Raw genomic sequence first — 20,256 nt, 5'->3', positions numbered from 1 at the left:
GCTTTTTTCTGTCTTTGGTGTCTAGGACATGCATACTGAGTCCATATCTATAAGGCAATCAGAAAGCAATCAAAAAATGATGTGTTGGCAATGACTTTTTATAAATTTGGAAACCTTTGCTACCAATTATTAAGAAAAATCATTTTTCAGTGGAGGAACAGATTGAGGCGGTAAGCTCCAGGAGCAATAAGAACTGTCCCCTGTTTATAACTGATATAAATAGAAATTTTGTAGAATAATATTAGCACCAAACTTATCTAAAAATTTCTATAGCCGTGATAGTGCTTCCCTACTCGACAGTTTTTACGAAACTCTTTACCTCAACACACATATCTATAATCATTTTGTACAGAGAGGTTATTTCTTTTTGCTGCATCACTGTTCTTTAGAGTCTTTGGGACCAGATTTCCAAAATGGTGCCGATCACTGGAGAGGAATCAGAATGTCACTAAATTGCGGGATTTCTGGAGGCTTTTCTGGACCTGCCACCCAGGCTAAAGTAATACCATCAGACGCCACATGGTTTCCCAAATGTAGGTGACTGGCAGTTGCAGATTTCAAAATATATCCTATACAGTCCTATACAATGTTTGGCCCCTATGGAAAGGGCCCCGAAAGGGCCCCTTATTGTGCAACATTGCAAATGTTTATTTAGGACCAGTCTTTTTAATTGCTCCACAGCCACAGGCAAAATCTAATTTCTCTGCCACAGAGCTGAATCCTGGTGGGCACATTTGTCACCTCCAAGCGTCCTTCTCAGCTGTGACAGTGCGCCTTGTGGACCCTGCCTGTTCCCAACTTATGGCTGAACTAGTCAGCTCGCCCACGGCATGTTCTGCACAGCTACAGTGCCGTCCTGAAAACCTCTAAAGGTCAGTGGGAAAGGATGGCCAAAGGAGGCATAACAGTCACCTTTGTGTCTGTTTCTGTGAAATTCTTCCGCTTATGTTTACTTTAGACCAACAGCAAGTTAAGAGATTCTAAACCTACCCCCATCCCAAACCATTCCAGGTAGATAATTCTAGGTCCATCCCAAGAGTGGGTGCCCTAAAGCATGTTGACATGTGTTAGGAAATATACATATATATTTATTTTAGCAGAGCCTCATAGGGATAGCAATGCTGATACTAGCAAAAATGGATCAGGTTCCTAAAGCAACTTGTCCTTGAAACTGTCCCACTGCTATCTGTGACTTCTTTCCATCCTCTCTGCTTCTATCCTCTCCCCAAGTCCTATTCCTTTGAGGCTGGTAACTGCAATTTAAGATGGTAGCTAATTGGGGTTTAAGGTTTGAGCCCTCCTAAGGGTCAGTGCATTTTGGAAGGAAATTTCTAAAACTCATGAAGGTGCCCTAACTCCCTTCCTCATGATTCCTACTCAGAAATACAGGTGGGTAGGAACCCAGGGTTCCAGGGAAGTCTTTTTCCTAATTTCCAGACCTATAACCTGTTGGACCTTTGCCAACATGGTACATGAAGGTTATTCTTATAAAACGAATTCTTTAATATTTTTTACACCGTGTTTCTTTTTGGATAAGCAAATAAAGAACCACTTTTCTAAAGCAACTTTATCCTCAAGATAGAGACATTCGCCTATCTGGTATATCACACATTGCTTAGGTATATATATTATTGTAACTAGGTAGAGCTTCCATTTTTAAGCTGGGTATATGATGGGTTTTTGTGAAAATGTGCCTTAAAAGCCTGTTACTTCAGGAGCAAATGATTCTTTGGGGGAAAGGCAAAAAGTTAATGCTATGGCATCGGACCCAAGGTCATGGTAGTAAGTGCACTCTTTGATTGATGACACACTGATACATAGACTACTGCCTCAAAGCTGTAAGCATGGCAATGACCTCTTAGTTAAAGAGAAATGTAGGAGTTATGTCTGAGCATTCAGTTTCTGAAGTCTGTGCTATTGGAATTACAAAATCTCTGCAATTCCTTTTTCATTTTATTTTTGATATGAGACTTAGCTTACTTGTGTGTGGCCACCTTTAGGTCTCAAATGTAATGCTATAAATATGTATCAATACACAAAACAATGTATAACTACAAAGCCCAACTACATGGCTACAGTGACTGCTCTGGAACATTTTTGTTCGTTTTCAAAGGTTGAGGACTTGACCTGCAGGTTTCCAGGGTAATTAGAACTTCTATGTGGGAATGAGACTGTTTGTGAAATATCATCTTTGGTTATTTTCAGTGATGTAGATTAGCATGTATGACCAGGGTAGCGTGTTTCTGAAGGAATATAAATCGAAAACTGGTTGACATTCACAGACATGTTTTGTGAACATGATATATTTTGGACCCTTCAATATAAAAATGACTAAAAACACAGCAATATTGTTATATACGGGTTACATGAAACATACTCGAGAAAAACACCTGAATTGTCTTGATTATTAAAGTATGGTATGCATTCAACTTATGCGGACTGGATGTAATTTGTAATCAAGTATAGTATTCAGCATTACGTTTTAGTTTAAGCAGTACATCATTCATAACCATTGTTAAACCATTGCTTTCAAGAACGTTAACTGCCAATTTAAAACTGTGTGTCATACGCTAATGATTTGCTAAGGCTCTCATTTTATTTCAGGCATATTCATAACTAATCTTTCTTGGAGCAGAATGGTCTCTGGTGAAAAGGAAGCATGGTCTTCCATGTTTGTGAGATTGTTTACTATATACATGAGTATCACTGCACCATCAGCCCTATTGGGTTCTTTTAGATAAATATGTTTGTCCTAATTAACCAGCTCGTGCTTTATGAAAATGAGGATAAATTGCTGTATTTAAGTTGGATTTACATTTTTATTTTTTTAAACCCTCTTGTCTCTCCATATTTTTAATGGGGACATACCTGTTTTGGCTACAGAACTTATTTCAGTAAACTTCAGATATTCTTGCTGCTCTGGCCCTGGTCCCTAGGCATCTGAAAATTCTTCTCCCTAACAGTTCACCTTTTGATGCTTACTTGCTTAGTAAGATTCCACTGTATAATGACTTTTACAGATCCCTTCAGAGTTCTCAGAGAGGGCTAGCATTAGATATTATATATGAAATCCTGTTTCTGATTGGAAAATCTGAACTGAAGTATTTCCAAGATTTTTTGGGGTTTTTTTTTTTTTTTTTTGGCTGTGTTGTGTGGCACTTGGGATCTTAGTTCCCCGACCAGGGATCGAGCCCATGCCCCCTGCAGTGGAAATGTGGAGTCCTAACCACTGGACCGCCAGGGAATTCCCCAAGATTTTTAATCAGTGGTGATGTTGACTTTCAGGGAAAGAAAATGTCATTAAAAGCATTATTTAATAGTAATAGATATTGAGTGCACACAATATGCTGTGCGCTGGTCTTAAATGCTTTTACATAATTATCCTCATAAACCAAAGACGTAGATACTATTATCACTATTTTACAAATGAGGCAGCTGGGGCCAAAGAGGTGAACTAACTTGGTCAAGATCATATTACTAGTAAGCTACGAGGCCCGGAGTCCGACCTAAGAGTCCACCTTGTCAACTACTGCTCTAAGCAGCCTCACCAAATGTCCCTTAAAATTCCCTCCTTCTATGAATAGGACGAGGGGGACTTGAAGTTCAGGGTTTCTGTTGCATGGGCTTATGAAGGTTGATGTGTTGAGGTGTTTGAAATATCTTTTCTGGGCTTCCTCGTGGCACAGTGGTTAAGAATCCACCTGCCAATGCAGGGGATATGGGTTCAAGCTCTGGTCCCATAAGATCCCACATGCTGCGGAGCAACTAAGCCTGAGTGCCACAGCTACTGAAGCCCATGCGTCTAGAGCCCGTGCTCCTCAACAAGAGAAGCCACCACAATGAGAAGCCCGCACACAGCAACGAAGACCCAACGCAGCCAAAAAATAGATAAATAAATTTTTTTTTAGAAAAGCTTCTTAAAAAAAATAAAATACCTTTTCTTACATAAGAGTCAATAGAAGCAGTCTGCTAATCTGCTTCACTTGGAGGAGAAACTCAACAAAGATTATGCTATTTTTCTTCCTAATCCATGAAATAACTCTAGTGCCAAAAATAATATTAACAGCATTTAAATATCAGAAATTTTAAATACCTTTTCTAGCCATTTGCTTTTCTTTTTTTTTTTCCTTTGGCCACGCTGCGAGGTTTGCGAGATCCCCAACCAGGGATTGAACCCGGGCCACGGCAGTGAAAGCACCCAGTCCTAACCACTGGACGCTCGGGGAATTCCCCAAGCCATTTGATTTCCTAAAGCAATAGTATTATTGAACTGTAAGAAAATCAAGAGAGAATAAGCCTTTGATCTTAGCTGTAGTCAACCTTTACCTTGATTTTTTAGTATGTGTAGCAGTAACTTAAAATACTGACGTGGGTTAAAATTCTAAAAGATACATTTCAATCCTAATCCTTCAAACATATTTACAATTGCCTCTAGCATACCTTTGTTGGACTCTCCTATAAGAGGAACCTCAGATCTAAAATGTCTGAAATGGAACTGGCTTCTTTCTTGCTAAATCTTCTCTCCCTGTGATGGCGTGACCATCCTCCCTAGGGTCCCTGCCAGAAACTTAGGTCTCTCTCTCTCTCTTTTTCCTCCTGCAAAAAGCTTTATTGTTTCCATTTTGGTCCAAGGCTTTGGAGAGGGCTCCAGGGTGGTTAAAAAGCTACATGGTGGCTGCAGAGAGGGGCTTCAGGCAGAAGCCCTGACACCAGAGGGGCTCCTCAAAGGCCACTGGACTCCAGAGACTCCTAGTCCTGCTTGAAGATGAGCCTTCAGAAGAGATACTCACCCAGCCCAGCCTGGGGACCAGCCAGCCTGCGGAGGTTGGTCAGGTGGTACCCATCTTCTCGATGAGTTTCACCTGCTCATCCAGAAAGCGGCTATCCAGGAAGTCACAGAGGTGGGGTTCTGCGTGGTTAGAACCCAGGACACACAGATTCAAAAGGGCCTGGTTCAGGTTCTTCTCCATGAAAATAGTTGCTTCCCTAGCATCCTGGGTTTTACCCTACTCATCTTGGGACGGCTTCTGCCTGTCCTGGAAGAGGGCACAGCAGTCATGCTGGTTTTGCATTTTTAAGAGACACTTGGCGCCCATGCTGCTCTTTGGCCAATTTGTGGAAAAAGTGGTTCATGCCCTCCAGAGCCACATTGTTGCCATGGAAATAGAAGCCAGAGAGAGATAGGTGCGGGAGCCTCCATGGAACAATTCTTACAAATCAGGGAGCTCATGGTTAATCAGTAACAAAGAGCTAAGCTCAAAAAAATGGTATTGGGGGACTTCCCCTGTGGCGCAGTGGATAAGACTCTGAGCTCCCAATGCAGGGTGCCGTGGTTCGATCCCTGGTCAGGGAACTAGCCCGCACATGCATGCCGCTACTAAGGAGCCCTGGAGCAGCAACTAAGGAGCCCAGCTGCTGCAACTAAGACCTGGCGCAACCAAATTAAAGAAAAAAAAATGGTGTTGGCTCCTCTTGGAGGCCAAGGATAGCTGAGTGGCAGATTCCAAAGGCTGCGACTGGAAAAAAAAGGTTGGAAACTGGTGGGAGGCTGGAGGAAGGGGCATCCCTGGGTCTGTTCCTTCCAAACACTGTCATAGCAAGAGACAGATCTGCAGGACCAGTGAGCGCACTGCCTGGACCTCATTCTTGACTCTTCCCTCCAGCTCACCTCCTCCAAGCAATCACACAGTACCTTCAGCTCAGCTTTACAAAGGTCTATTGACTCTCTTCTCTGCATCTTGCCTCCACTATCCTGGTCTAGATCACATTTTCATATTTGAATCTCAGTGGCTTTTTGTTTTTTTGCATTTATTAATCTTTTTTTCCTTCAGATCTTTATTGAAGTATAATTGCTTTACAATGTTGCACCAGTTTCCGCTGTACAACAAAGTGAATCAGCTGATCAACTGTATTTATACATATATCCCCATGAGCCTCCCTCTGACCCTCCCTATCCCACCCCTCTAGGTCATCACCAAGCATCAAGTTGATCTCCCTGTGCTATGCAGCAGCTTCCTTCTAGCCTGTTTTACATTTGGTAGTATATATATGTCAATGCTACTCTCTCACTTAGTCCCAGCTTTCCACTGGGTCCTCAAGTCCATTCTCTACATCTGTATCTTTATTTTTATCCTGCCACTAGGTTCAGTACTGTTTTTTTAGATTCCATATATATACGTTAGCATACAGTATTTGTTTTTCTCTTTCTGGCTTACTTCACTCTGTATGACACTCTAGGTCCATCCACCTCACTACAAATAATTTTGTTCCTTTTTATGGCTGAGTAATATTCCATTGTATATATGTGCCACATCTTCTTTATCCATTCATCTGTTGATGGGCATTTAGGTTGCTTCCATGTCCTGGCTATTGTAAATAGTGCTGCAATGAACATCGTGGTACATGTATCTTTTTGAATTATGGTTTTATTAGGGTATATGCCCAGTAGTGGGATTGCTGGGTCATATGGGAGTTCTATTTTTCATTTTTTAAGGAACCTCCATACTGTTCTCTATAGTGGCTGCATCAATTTACATTCCCACCAACAGTGCAGGAGGGTTCCCTTTTCTCTACACCCTCTCCAGCATTTATTGTTTCTAGATGTTTTGATGATGGCCATTCTGACTGGTGTGAGGTGATACCTCATTGTGGCTTTGACTTACATTTCTCTAATGATTAGTGATATTGAGCATCTTTTCATGTGTTTGTGAGCCATCTGTATGTTTTCTAAGTACATTTCTCAGTGGGCTCTTAACCAGTGTCCCTCTGCCTCAGCCATCCATCCGTTCCATTCTCCACACAAGACCCAGAGTGACCTTCTAGACCACACTTCTGACCACATCACTCGCTTGCTTAACACCTGTCATAGGTTTTCACTGCAGATATCAGACAAACTCCTCAATAAAGTTTGCAAGGCGCTGCCTGCCCGGTCCCGACCCCCTTCTCCAGTCTTGGTTCCTTCTCAACAGAGCTGGACCGATAGCCCATTCCTTCCTTCCTTCCTTTTTTCTTTCTTTCTTTTTTTTTTTTTTTCGGCTGCCTTGGGTCTTTTTTTTTCTGCACTGGAGCTTTTCTCTAGTTGTGGTGTGCAGGCTTCTCAGTGCAGTGGCTTCTCTTGTTGTGGAGTATGGACTCTGGGCACATGCTGGCTTCATTAGTTGTAGTACACGGGCTTAGTTGCTCTGCAGCATGTGGGATCTTCCCAGACCAGGGATCAAAACTGCATTGGCAGGTGGATTCTTAACCACTGTGCCACCAGGGAAGTCCTGCCCATTCTTTTCTTTATCAGACATTTTCTGATTTAAATTATACTTTTTTCATTCAACATTTTTTTTTCATTCAACAGGTATTGATAGGATATCTATTATATGTCAGACCTTGTGCTAGTAAAATAGCTCAAAGACAGACACTGAAGATGGAAGGATTTTAATATCTAAAACTAATAGAAAATAAACAGGTTTTAGATAGGCCCTGTAGATGTTAGTTTTTGCAACCACAGCTGTATAGGGTCTTACCACTCTCCAACAAAGACTGTGGAGAGTCATAAACCAGCATCTGAGAAGTTGAGCTGTTCTACCAAGAGCAGACCAATAGCTATATTTAATATATTATTAATAATCTACTGTAACTAAATATAAGAAGTAGGATGTGAAAGTAGAAATGTTTATTGACGTAGTGCCTCTCCTTGGAATTAAGAGGTGAATTATCTTAAAAATGTGTTTTAAGTGTTAATATTCAGACTTTTCTAACTTGATCCATATATAAAGTCAATATCATTTCGAAAATTAGATTTAATAAAAAGTTTATTTTACTGTTACTCCCCTGTTCAATCTCTTTGTGACAGGAATTCTGAGTGCTGCCCACGGTAGATGTTTATATTCTCTTAATATGTTGATACGGGGAACAGTGGAAGATGTGAGGAGAGTCTGATGGTAGAAAACAGGGATAACGCAGAGCTTCCTCCAGAAGATCTACTTTTATCAAAAATTCAAGTTCAGTTCAGGCAGTGATTTTATTTCAGTTGTACCATGAGTATCTTTGCAGTTTTTATAATAGTCATGGTAGAGTGAAAATATAGGCTTTAATGATCCCTATCATCATTTTTTAAAATTAATTAATTAATTTATTTATTTTAAAGCTGCATTGGCGGGATTTCCCTGGTGGCGCAATGGTCAAGAATCCGCCTACCAATGCAGGAGACACGGGTTCGAGCCCTGGCCTGGGAAGATCCCACATGCCTCAGAGCAGCTAAGTCCGTGCACCACAACTATGGAGCCTGCGCTCTAGAGCCTGCGAGCCACAACTATTGAGCCCACGTGCCACAACTACAGAAGCCCATGTGCCTAGAGCCCATGCTCTGCAACAAGAGAAGCCACCACAGTGAGAAGCCCACACACCACAACGAAGAGTAGCCCCCACTTGCAGCAACTAGAGAAAGCCCACGTGCAGCAACGAAGACCCAACGCAGCCAAAAAAAAAAGCTGCGTTGGGTCTTCGTTGCTGCACGCGGGCTTTCTCTAGTTGCCGAGTGGGAGCTACTCTTTGTTGCGGTGCTCTCAGGCTTCTTACTTCAGTGCCTTCTCCTGTTGTGGAACACAGGCTCTAGGCGCTTGGGCTTCAGTAGTTGTGGCACATGGGCTCAGTAGTTGTGGCTCTTGGGTTCTAGAGCGCAGGTTCAGTGTTGTGGTGCGGGCTTAGTTGCTCCGAGGCATGTGGGATCTTCCTGGAGCAGGGATCCGAACCCATTTCCCCTGCATTGACAGGTGGATTCTTAACCACTGCACCACCAGGGAAGTCCCTCATCACTTTAAAGGTACTTCAAATTGTATCTTATTCTAAGGAACAATTCAATTTCATGAAAACAAATAAGTTTAAATTTACATTATATATAACATAAGTAAAATTATTAAAACAAGTGAATAAATAAAAACAGGTAAAGAAAAAACAAAATCCGAAATAAGATCTTTAATCCAGTAAATACCAGTCAATAATCTTTCTTTATGTAATATTACATTTTTTAGTTTCAATAAATGATTTACAGTTAAAGCTGAGATGGGGTCTGGTCCTCAGTATTCAATTTTGGAAAGATAAACTGTCTTAAAAAGCAGAATGACCATGTGAACTCATACCCAAAGCAATGTTTGAGTGGGAGGCTTAAAACTGCCCTAGGACAGAACTGTAGGAGTTAACTCTTCATGAAACCCATTTTTAACTTTTTGCTGTGAGCCGTGATAAATGAAATTCACATATGCAAACTATCACACCCTCATACTTGCAAATATTGCTTTTTAAAAGATCTTATGAAGTACTATCCTTTCTACCTGCAATGTATTCTAGTATTTTCCTCTTTCATTTCCTTTATAAAAAAGCTGTCACAATCCATCTTAAAGATAATAGTTTGCATCTGCTAATCCCAATGTATAGCAGAAATTGACACGAATTGTAAATCAACTATAATCCAATAAAATTAAAAAAAAAAATCTTACAATCCACTAATGGGTCATGACCTGCAATTTGATAGCCCTGCTAGAGGGAACTCACTGGAGAAATCAGAGATATCTGAGGATTTTCTTTCTAACCTAAAAGAAATTAGGTTAATTTTAAGAGCTTACCAAACATAGGGAAATTCTGAGGAAGTTCTTGAATTTTTCTTTCATTTGATCTGGGCTTTCTGAGGTGTTGATCAGAGCAGTTTCACTTTTCACTGCCATCCCTTGGATGTTTTTGTATGTTGGGTCGTATCAGGAGCGGGGTTCCAGGGGGCTGCAGTCTCTGGAGGATTATCTTTTACTATAGATTCTATCCTTGACTACAATAAATAGCTTGGAATTTAGTGATTCCTGAGTTCATATTTAACTTCTAAGAGGTCCTTTTTTTTGATTCAGATGACATTGGTCCTATCCAGCATCAAGAACCCGTGAGTTTTGGGGACTTCCCTGGTGGCACGGTGGTTAAGAATCCGCCTGCTAATGCAGGGGACGTGGGTTTGAGCCCTGCTCCGGGAAGATCCCACGTGCCTCAGAGCAGCTAAGCCCGTGAGCCACAACTACTGAGCCTGCGCTCTAGAGCCTGCAAGCCACAACTATTGAGCCCACGTGCCACAACTACTGAAGCCTGAACGCCTAAAGCCCGTGCTCTGCAACAAGAAAAGTTACCTCAGTGAGAAGCCCGTGCACCTCAATGAAGAGTAGTCCCTGCTCGCCGCAACTGGAGAAAGCCCATACAGCAACGAAGACCCAACACAGCCAATAAATAAATAAATGAATAAATGAATCTATTAAAAAAAAAGACTCCATGAGTTTTAAAGACTCCATGAGTTTTGCCCTTTTGTGCTACTTTGACACTCCCTAGAACCAGGTGGACAAGGTCCTTTCCCACGAAAGGGAGCTGATTTAGCTCCCTCCACTCAGGTTAGAGGGGGAGGTAAAGGGAGACATGAACTAGTCTCCAGCTGCCTAAGGCCTTGACCACCCTGATTTCTTTTCTCTCTCTTTTTTTTTTTTGAACTTTTATTGAGATACAGTTAACATACAGTAAAGTGCATATATTTAGAGTGTACAATTTGGTATCCCAATCTCCCAATTCATTCCCCCCCAAACCACCCTGCTTTCTTAATTTGTACTAATAAGCTGCTTGGGCCAAGGGGGATCTTTCTGGTCAGAATACTAAGGCCCTTTCCCTGAATGGCCAAGTACAGTAGAGCAATTAAGACCTAGGCTCCAGGCTTCCCTGGTGGCACAGTGGTTAAGAATCTGCCTGCCAATGCAGGGGACACAGGTTCGATCCCTGATCTGGGAGCAACTAAGCCCATGCCCACAACTACTGAGCCTGTGCTCTAGCACCTGCGAGCCACAACTATTGAGCCCATGTGCCACAACTATTGAAGTCCACGTGCCTAGAACCCGTGCTCCGCAACATGAGAAGCCCACGCACCACAAGGAAGAGTAGCCACTGCTCTCCACAGCTAGAGAAAGCCCTCGTGTGTGCAGCAAGGAAGACCCAACACAGCCAATAAATAAATTGGAAAAAAAAAAAAAAAAGACCTAGGCTCTCCCATGCCAGCCCTCTCCATCACTAGGCTCTCCCATGCCAGCCCTCTCCATCACTGTGGAGAATTCCATTCCTACAAGCTATTTCTGCTTTGCTTCCGGTTTCCATTATTGCCTGAGTCCCCTTTGGCAGCTGCCAATTCTCTCTGCCTCTGCCTGATGGATAGCTAACCCCTGCAGTGTTCCACCTTCATCAACTAGATAGTAACCAGGAACTCACTCCAGACTCTCCCAGACCTCTTTAAGGTGGCCTTGGTAACAGGTTTCCACCGTCCCTCCACGGGAAGCAGCCAGTAAAAATGCCGACAGGGAGACACCAGGCCTGGATGTTTTTCCATGTTGACGGGAGGGGAAGAAACCCTGGTTTGTAATGTACAAGAAATACTGCCACCAATTACACTCTTTCATTTAATGCTCCAGGCCACTGTTTCTCAAAATTGCTTGATCTTAAGAATCGTCTAGGGTGTTGAAAGATGCAAATCCCCATCTCTACCCCAATTTTCTGGAATGGGAATTGCTGGGCAGAGGTTTGTCTGGGAATCTGTGTTTTAAAAAAGCACTTGGGGGGAGCGTACTATTGCTTTGCTTAATAAAACTCTTGCTACTTAAAACTGAAAATAAGTAAAGAAATAAATAAGTAAAAATTAAAAATTAACTAATTAATTAAAAAGCACCTAGGCAATTCTTAAAATTTGAGAGACATTGTTTGGCCTGTAGCTTTTGGCGATGACTATTGTGGTTATAGTTATATGGAGCTACGCATGTGATATAATTGCACACACATACGCAAACACAAATCAGTACTTGTATAACTGGTAAAGTCTAAGTTCTGTGCATTGCACCAATGTCAATTTCCTGATTTTGATATTGTATTATATTCATGCCAGATCTTAACATGGGGGAGGCTTCATGAAGGATGTTTGGGACATCCCTGTACATTCTTTTGTTGTTTCCTGTGAATTTATAATGCTTTTAAAATTTAAAAAAATTTCAAGTCAAAAATAAATAAATAAATAAAAGGGACAGAAGAGAAATGGTGAGGGACCATGACCTGAATCACCTGGAGGAGCTCTGTCACTCCTCCACTCTGACACACACACATGTACACACACGTACACACACACATATGCCTCAAGCACTGGTGTCTTTTTCCAACTTGATTATGTAGCTTTCAAAGTCTACAGTAGTTAATCTACAATTTGAATGTAGAATTGTCAGATGTAGATGAATTTAAAAATCTATTTAAACCATTTATTCGTTTGGATATTTAAATACACACATTTAATATCAAAAATTATACAAAGTGGCATTAATTTAGAAAAGTTACGTTTTCCTCACTCAGATGATTTTATTGATTCTTCACAGGGGTCTTCTGTAGCAGGCTCTCTAGCATCACTGGAACAACATATTGAGTCATCTAACAGTTAGTTCCCTTCTAGTTATTTAAGGTAGAAAGGTTTTGAATTGAGTAGGGTGCTGTCAGTGGAGATTTTACTGCATCTCAGGAACCATTTCTTAAACATTAGGACAGGTTTTTGTTTTTTGTTTTCCCCTTGCATATTCACAATCTCCACAAATAGGTAGTTCTTATATTCCTCTTTTTTACGCTTTTTTAAGAAGCTTACTAATAATGATCTCCAATGCTTGTTCTCCAAGGTCATAACCTAGGAATAACAATATGTATGTCTTTACCTTTTCCCCCTGGTTTTGTTAGGTGACCTTTATAAGATAGAAAACTGCCATCGCTTGAGGTCCTTTCAAGAGATAGTGTCTTCTTGAAGAGTGCTTTGTTCAGAAAGGACAAAGTAAAGACAACGTACAAGACAAAGTAAAGCTCTCTTCTGAAGAATGATATTTTTGGGAAAAGTTTGCTTTCTATTCTGGCATATGTGGTGTATATTTCCATTTAAGAACATTTGCACCTAAAGGCCACTTCAACCTCTGTTGAAGTTAGACTGGCCAAGCTGTTTTTTCACAAGATGCTACGAGGCAGACAGAGTATGGTATACCTGCATCTTCTGGTTATTTTGTGCTAAAAGAATACATTGTAGGGAAGTCCAGGACTGCTTTTTAGAAGTGGATGACTTGGTTATTATTCACAATTTGCCTATAATTGTAAAGGGAATTTTAATGTGAAGCAGGTAGGGTTGCTTTTTCTAAAGACGTTACTAATATTGCCTAAATGCTGCAGAATTACTCCCTAATTCCTGGTGCCCTGAGCATTGTCTATATAGAATGTTTCACACATCTATGAACTATTATTTTGGGGGAAGTTTGTGGATGCTTAAAGTAGATGTGGATGTTTAAAAGTATTGAACTCATAGTAATTTTTTGTCATTTTGCATTCTCCCAGTGAATAGAAACTGAAAGTTCTTCCTGTATTCCCTGACCAGGGATCGAACCCAGGCCCCCAGCAGTGGAAGTGCAGAGTCCTAACCACTGGATGGCCAGGGACGTCTCTCTTAGCTGTTCTGGCTGGTTTGTAGCTGACTGAGTGTCATCCATCAGCAAGTGGCTAAAAGGATCCAGAGAATGACCAACTGGGGTGACAGGATATGAGGACGCGGGGAAAAAAGACATAGACAGAGTGGCAGAGGGACAGTGCCTGGAGAGGTATTAGGCGCCAGGAGAGAAGATGCAGAAGGTGCGCGGGAGAAGACACAGCTGTATAGGGCTCTTTGCTAGCCCATCGTGAAGTACCTTTCTTTCATCCACGAACACCAGTTTTAATCTTAGTTGCAGGTGTTTCCTTTGGAGCTAAGTTTAGCAAATGAAAGATCTCACGTCAGACTCATTGGTTCATCAGAACTAATGAGTAAGGAATATGAGTATTGTCATTTTTGTTGCTAATTTTAAAAGCACCTTTATTTTGAAAAAAACAAAACAAAACAAAAAACAAAAAAATGCAATTATGCAAAGAAAGGAAAGGCACAATACTAAGCAGGTTTCCTTTTTGGTAGCAAATTAGGTTTGCAAGAAAAGACATCATTTTTAAGAAAGCCACAGTAAAAATGATTTTAATAATGTTGCAAGCCACTATTAAGTGCTGTATTTAGAAAATGCTTCTTTGCTTATTAATGGGGAAAACCTTTTAAAATGAGGTACAAGTCATCTGGTGGAAGAAATCTACTGCACTGGTATCGTAAGTACTCCACTGGTTTCAAGTATACTCACTTGATATCTCTCCATAATATTTTCCTCTGGAGTATAGTATTAGAAAAGTGTTCAAATAGAATGAGCAGGGAAGACATTATCTTGACTATAGCAGAAACTGAGAAAGAAAACATGAAGAGGCAGTTTCTCGTCTCGATCTCTTAGCCGGCCACCAGATGGTAGACAAAAGCAAAGCTATTAGACCTGCAATGCGGTAAGGCGAGGCGAGGCGTGAGAAAAACAAAGAACTCCTTCCTGGCTGCGTTTTTGTTTAGGTAACCAGAGTTTACACCTGTGCCCCTGATAATAATCAACACCACCTAACATCAATATAAGCCAGCAAATTAGTACCATTGTTCTTATTAACCACTACAAAGGGGAAATCCTGGCCGGAGGGTGGGGGAACAATAGGAAAAACTATGGCAGGTTTTTTTTTAAATGAAAAATCAAGACCTCATGAAATAGTCAAAGTAATTAATGAAATGTTTACAGTAAAGTCCATATATGGCTTTCTGAGGTGCTTTTCATTTTGAATTATACTCTAGGAAGACACTGATATAAAATTTGTCAATTCAAACTGTTAAAAACAGAATTCAACTGAGTTAAAGATCTAATGGGCCTTATTGAAGGATTCGTGAACTAGGCAGCATCCCATGTAGCAAATAAAAAGGAGTTCCAAGGGGTTGTACAAAATGGAAGACTTTTATCGGCAGAAAGGGGAAAAGAGGGGTTGTTTCAGTTTTAGATAACCTAACTATTTGGATGGCAGGGGGCTATGTGGAAGATTACTTCATTGGTGCTCACCAGAAAATGCCAGACTGACCAGTTCAGAATGCATTCCTGGCAGAGGTTGTAACTGCAGTTAGGTTGGGTATTGAGTCTTGATTTGCTGACATGGGGTTTAACACAAGTGACTCCATTTTGGGCCTGTCATTTCCTTTTTAACAACATCAGGGACTTCCTTGGTGGTCCAGCGGTTAAGACTCCATGCTTCTACTGCAGGGGGCATGGGTTCAATCCCTGGTGAGGGAACTAGGATCCCACGTGCCTCGTGGTGTGTCAAAACAAACAAACAACCCCCAAACCAAAAAATAAGTCATAATAGCACTGTGGCTTGCAAAACAAGTAATCCAGTTAGCTGATGGCAGATGTTTTTAGTATTAAAAAAGTATAAAGAAGAGCATTTCAACCCTGTTAACATACCTACCCTAAACGAAGGCTAAAGGTAGGTACACTGAAATGTTAATCATGGCCATTTCTGAGCAGTAGAACTATAGGAGATTTGTATTTTGTTCATATTCCAAATATTAAACAACAACCACGTATTACTTTTATGATCAAGAAAAAAATCAATCATTTAAAAAAATAAGATAACTTTTAAGTGTGAAAGAATACATATTTTAAAGTATGTGGTCCTAAGACTGAGCAGGACCCTGTGGGGCTCTCCCAGGCACAAAAGCTTTTCTGTCTCCCTAGTTTCTTTTTTGTAGGAAAGAGGCTTCAGCCCCCTAGACCTTCTGTGGATTCCAAAGGGCAGGTTCAGTTACTAACCAGGGAAGTGATGGAATGCAGAAACAAAAGAAAAGCACTCAAGAAACAATAATGCAGTGGAAAGCAAGAGTCCTAGTTCCTCCTCAAGGGATATATTGATACATAGGCTCCTTCTACAGGAACTAAGGGCCCCACCTAGGTGGGGGATGGTAACGTCAGGCTGAGCACAAGATTCCTGGAGCTCTGCCCTGTTACCTCACCACCAACCAATCAGAAAAAAAGTCACACCCTGCAGTCCTAAAACTCTCTGTGAAGAACCATCTGGGAGAACTATCCAAGAGTTCAGGGTTTTTAAGCATGAGCCACTCATTCTCTTTTCTTGGCCCTTGAGGTAAACTGTTCTCTGGTTCTCTGCTCCATATTCCAATGTTTTGGTTTGCTTGTCCTCACAGTGTGTAGGGCATACGAACTTGCAATCCACAGGGCTTCCCTGGTGGTGCAGTGGTTAAGAATCCGCCTGCCAGTGCAGGGGACATGGGTTTGATCCCTGGGCCAGGAAGATCCCACATTCCACGGAGCAGCCAAATCTGTGTGCCACAACTACTGAGCCCATGTGCCACAACTACTGAAGCCCGTGACTAGAGCTCATGCTCCACAACAAGAGAAGCCACCACAATGAGAAGCCCACGCACCACAATGAAGAGTAGCCCCAACCCACTGCAACTAGAGAAAGCCAGCACACTGCAACAGACCCAACATAGCCAAAATAAATAAAAGAAAATAAAAATAAATAAACATTTAAAAAAAGAAAAAAAAAAGAAAAGCATTGAGGTTCTAAGAAGCATGTCCCTCTTTTCAAATGGTAGGGAAGAAAGGCCTTATATAACACAAGACAGCCTGATTCCTTTTCAGTGCAGTGAAAACAGTCCTCGTTTCAGAGTTGGAAGACCTGGACTTGAATGTTCTTCCACTTTCTAGATAAGTAGCCTTGAATAAGTCAAAGAATCTCTGTAAATTGGATTGCAAAGTATTCAAATCAAATCCAGAAATTAATAAAAATCTAGATTTTCCTTTCATCAATACGATAAAAAAATATATCAGAAAGATATGTTGACTGAAAAACATGCACAATCTAAAAGTTGAGACATGTTTTATCTGGTGGCCTTACTGAGGACTCTAGCCTGGGATGCGGCCTCTCAGATATCTCTGAGGAACAGTTCCAAAGAGGTAAGAGAGGAGCCAGGATATATAAGAGTTTTTGCGAGGGGCAAGAAAAACTGTAACAGGGAAGAGCTAAATTGGACTCCATGTTGGATCTGTTTCTTTGACTTTAACCTTTGCTTTTCATTGCTTTAATCATACACAATGGCCTGCCCCAGGGAACCCTACCCACCTGTGAAATTAACACATCCCTTCCCCAAGGCTAGTCCTTCCAGGAGATGTTTTGCAAGACTGATAACCCTTTTTACTTTACTTCCCTGCCTCTCCCTCTCTGATTCTATAAAAGAAACTGGCATCCAGACCCAGATAAGATGTTTTCTTTTTGGAGACACAAGTCTGTCATCTTCTCAATCTGCTGGCTTTCTGAATAAACTTGTATTCCTTGCCTCAACAAGTCGTCTCCGATTCATTGGCCTGTCATGGGGCAAGCAGAGTGAGCTTGGACTCGGTAACAAAATGAGGTAAAAACCAAGTAGTTGGACATCAAGAGATTACTGTTAATCACAAAAAAACACATATCTCATGTTAATGATTTTAGTGCTTTTCTACCTATGGGAAAATGCAAGAGTCTGGACTCTGAAATTTTTTTTTAAGAACTTTTATTGAGATATAATTGACATGCAATAAACTGCACATATTTAAAGTGTACAATTTGATATTTTTTTCTTATTAGTAATGTATATGTGGCAATCCCAGTTTCTCAATTCATCCCCATCATGTCTTCAATAGCTGTCATTCTTCTAAAGGTCATGCCCTGACCCCTCCTGTCTCAGTGGTGACTTCTAAAATGAAAGAGAAGCAAAATGTCTCCATCTCTGTGGAGAGGAAGAAAAGCAGAGCTCAGAGCACTAGTGTATCCAGAGCCTGACTGATGGACCTGGAGGCTGAATAACGAAAGGTGTTGCTAGTGCTTCCAGAGTGCTGTTTCCTCAGCTGTCAGGTTGAAACTCAGCAGGAACCCTCCTGGGTACAAAAGCCTTTCTGTGTCCTGTCCCCTCCCCCTCCCATTCTTTTTTGTAGGAAAGAGGCTTCAGCATTCTAGACTTTCCCTGAGTTCCTAAGGGCAGATTCCAGCAGTTACTAATTAGGAAAGTGAGGGAATGCAGAAAAAAAGGAAAAGCCATCAAGAAACAATAGTGCAGTGATTAAAACAGAGCCCTAGTTCCTCATCAAGGGACATACACAGCAATCTGCTACAGATCTTTGAGTTGTTCTGAAACAGGAGGGAAGGGGGCAGGGCACAACCTTTGAAAGAATGACATAGCCCAAGGACATGACATAAACTGATCAGAACCAAGTAGGTCCAAGAGGGTGGACAAATCGACTTCCACTAGACGTTGAACTTCAGTATATGTTCACTGTAACACATCAACAAGTTAAATGACACAACCACAGGTTCCATGACAGTTCTGAGGCCAACCATAAAAGGAGAGAAAGCAGGCAGTGGCCCAAATCCTGGAACTCCCTGCCCCTTCCTGAAATAGCTGGAATACTTCTCTCACTCATTAGTCTATGAAATTACCCACCCCTATAAAAACTGACAACCCCCCCATACCTTGGTGCTTTTCTCACCTTTTGAGATGGCCCACATTGTGTTTCTCTCTAAATAAATCCACTTCTTACCTATCACTTTGTCTCTCACTGAATTCTTTCTGTGATGAGACATCAAGAACCTGAGCATTAAGTCCTGAAACCAGGCATGTGATATCAGTTGGAAGACTGAAGGTTTTGGTCAGGTTGAAGTCCAGGCCGTGTGGGTTTAAGTCCCAATCTGAGGTGCATAGTTTCAGTTCTGCAGGAACTAAGGCCCCCACCCAGGTGGAGGATGGTAAGTACTGAGACACCAGACTGGCTGGAACCAGAAGGTTGATGAATGAGGTCTGTAGAACAACACCCTGTTACCTCCCCACCAACCAATCAGAATAAAGTCATACACCCTACAGCCCTCATCCCAAATGTTGCTTTTAAAAACTCTCTGAAAACCATCAGGGAGTTTGGGTCTTTTGAGCACGAGCTGCCCGTTCTCCTTGCTTGGCCCTGCAATAAACCTTTCTCTGCTCCAAACTCTGATGTTTTGGTTTGTTTGGCCTCACTGTGCGTCTGGCATGTGAAATTGTGATTGGTAGCAACAGTACTTGCTTCATAAGCCTCTCCATTGTGAGGTCTCATGCACAAATGTTGGCTTTTTCAGAGCTGTGGTACAGAGAGCGTGTCAAGGATCAGACAATTGGGAGATTCAACACAAGGAATGAGTGACTGAAGCAGCACACTGGGGTTGATTTTGGATGCATAAGCAGGGCCAATCAGTTTATCAGTTTACTTTTCAGAAAACAACACCATGGAATGGTTTTAAAGATACTATCTAGTTTTATTTTTGATACCTTCCACCTCCTCCCTGTTACTGAAAGCTAGGCCTCTCTGTACACTGGTGCCAAATTAAATCCTGGAGATAGAGTTCTGGGTGAAGTAGAAAAGGACAGCTTTATTGCTTTGCCAGGAAAAGGGAACACACCAGGCTTTTGCCTCAAAAAACTATGCATCCCAACCAGGGAAGATTTGATGAGGATTTTATAACAATTGTTCAAAGGTGGGGTCTCTGACAAGATTAGGGTGTGTGCAGGGCTTGCACTCCCTTAATCTTGTCTCAGAACTCCTAATCTTGATGATCTTTAATCTAGTCCCTTTAATCTTGCCTCAGGTGGTTCTGGCTGCTCCTCTGTTCACTAGCAACTGTTTGATAACCTACCCTTTGGAACTCAGGTAAGGTCATGGAGGCTGGAGTCTTGCCTGCAAGAAACGGGGGACAAAAGGGCCTCCTTGCCTGGAAGCCCCACGGGGGTTCACTTGGTTTCATCCCCATGCTTCCTTCAGTTTCACTCTTTACAAAGGGTTGCTGATACAATTGGATATCAAGAACTCAATTCACTTTAGATTCTTAATTTTAACAATAGAAAATATAGGGGAGGAAAATAATTTTCCCTTTAACCTTATGAGTTCTTGGCTGAAACCGCTTGTAGTAGACAGATGAACAAAAGAAAAACAAGCTGAGTAACTCCCTGAGTTGGCCCCAGTCACCACCTTAACCACTATCTTCAGCTAAAGACAAAAGAAATCTGTAGGGGGGATGGAGGTGAAACCGTGCACCTTAGATTGGGACTTGAACCCACATGCCAGGACTCAAACCCAGCCTAAACCCAGATCGAGACTTGAACCCACACAGCCGGGACTTGAACCTGGCCAAAACCCAAGATCTTCCAACTGAGAATGCACACCTGGTTTCAGGGCTTCATGAAGCCCAGGTTCTTGATATCTCATCGCAGAAAGAATTCAGTGAGAGACAAAA

At 41.6% G+C, this 20,256-nt stretch overlaps 1 protein-coding gene across 2 annotated transcripts in view; it reads left to right on the top strand.

The window, feature by feature from the left end:
• The window catches only part of RRAGD (Ras related GTP binding D), a 42,320-nt gene extending 32,078 nt beyond the window's left edge, over positions 1-10,242 (top strand). For both annotated transcript variants that reach the window (XR_009054402.1, XM_057740079.1), the window contains exon 8: positions 9,885-10,242. The gene's annotated coding sequence lies outside the window, so the exon portion shown is untranslated. The remainder of the gene's footprint in view (positions 1-9,884) is intronic.
• Positions 10,243-20,256: the final 10,014 nt, after the last annotated feature.

This window comes from Hippopotamus amphibius, chromosome 6 (assembly GCF_030028045.1).
Source record: "Hippopotamus amphibius kiboko isolate mHipAmp2 chromosome 6, mHipAmp2.hap2, whole genome shotgun sequence".
NCBI lineage: Eukaryota > Metazoa > Chordata > Mammalia > Artiodactyla > Hippopotamidae > Hippopotamus > Hippopotamus amphibius.
The sequence above is the reverse complement of the archived record's forward strand: the minus strand, read 5'-3'. Positions and strand labels throughout refer to the sequence as shown.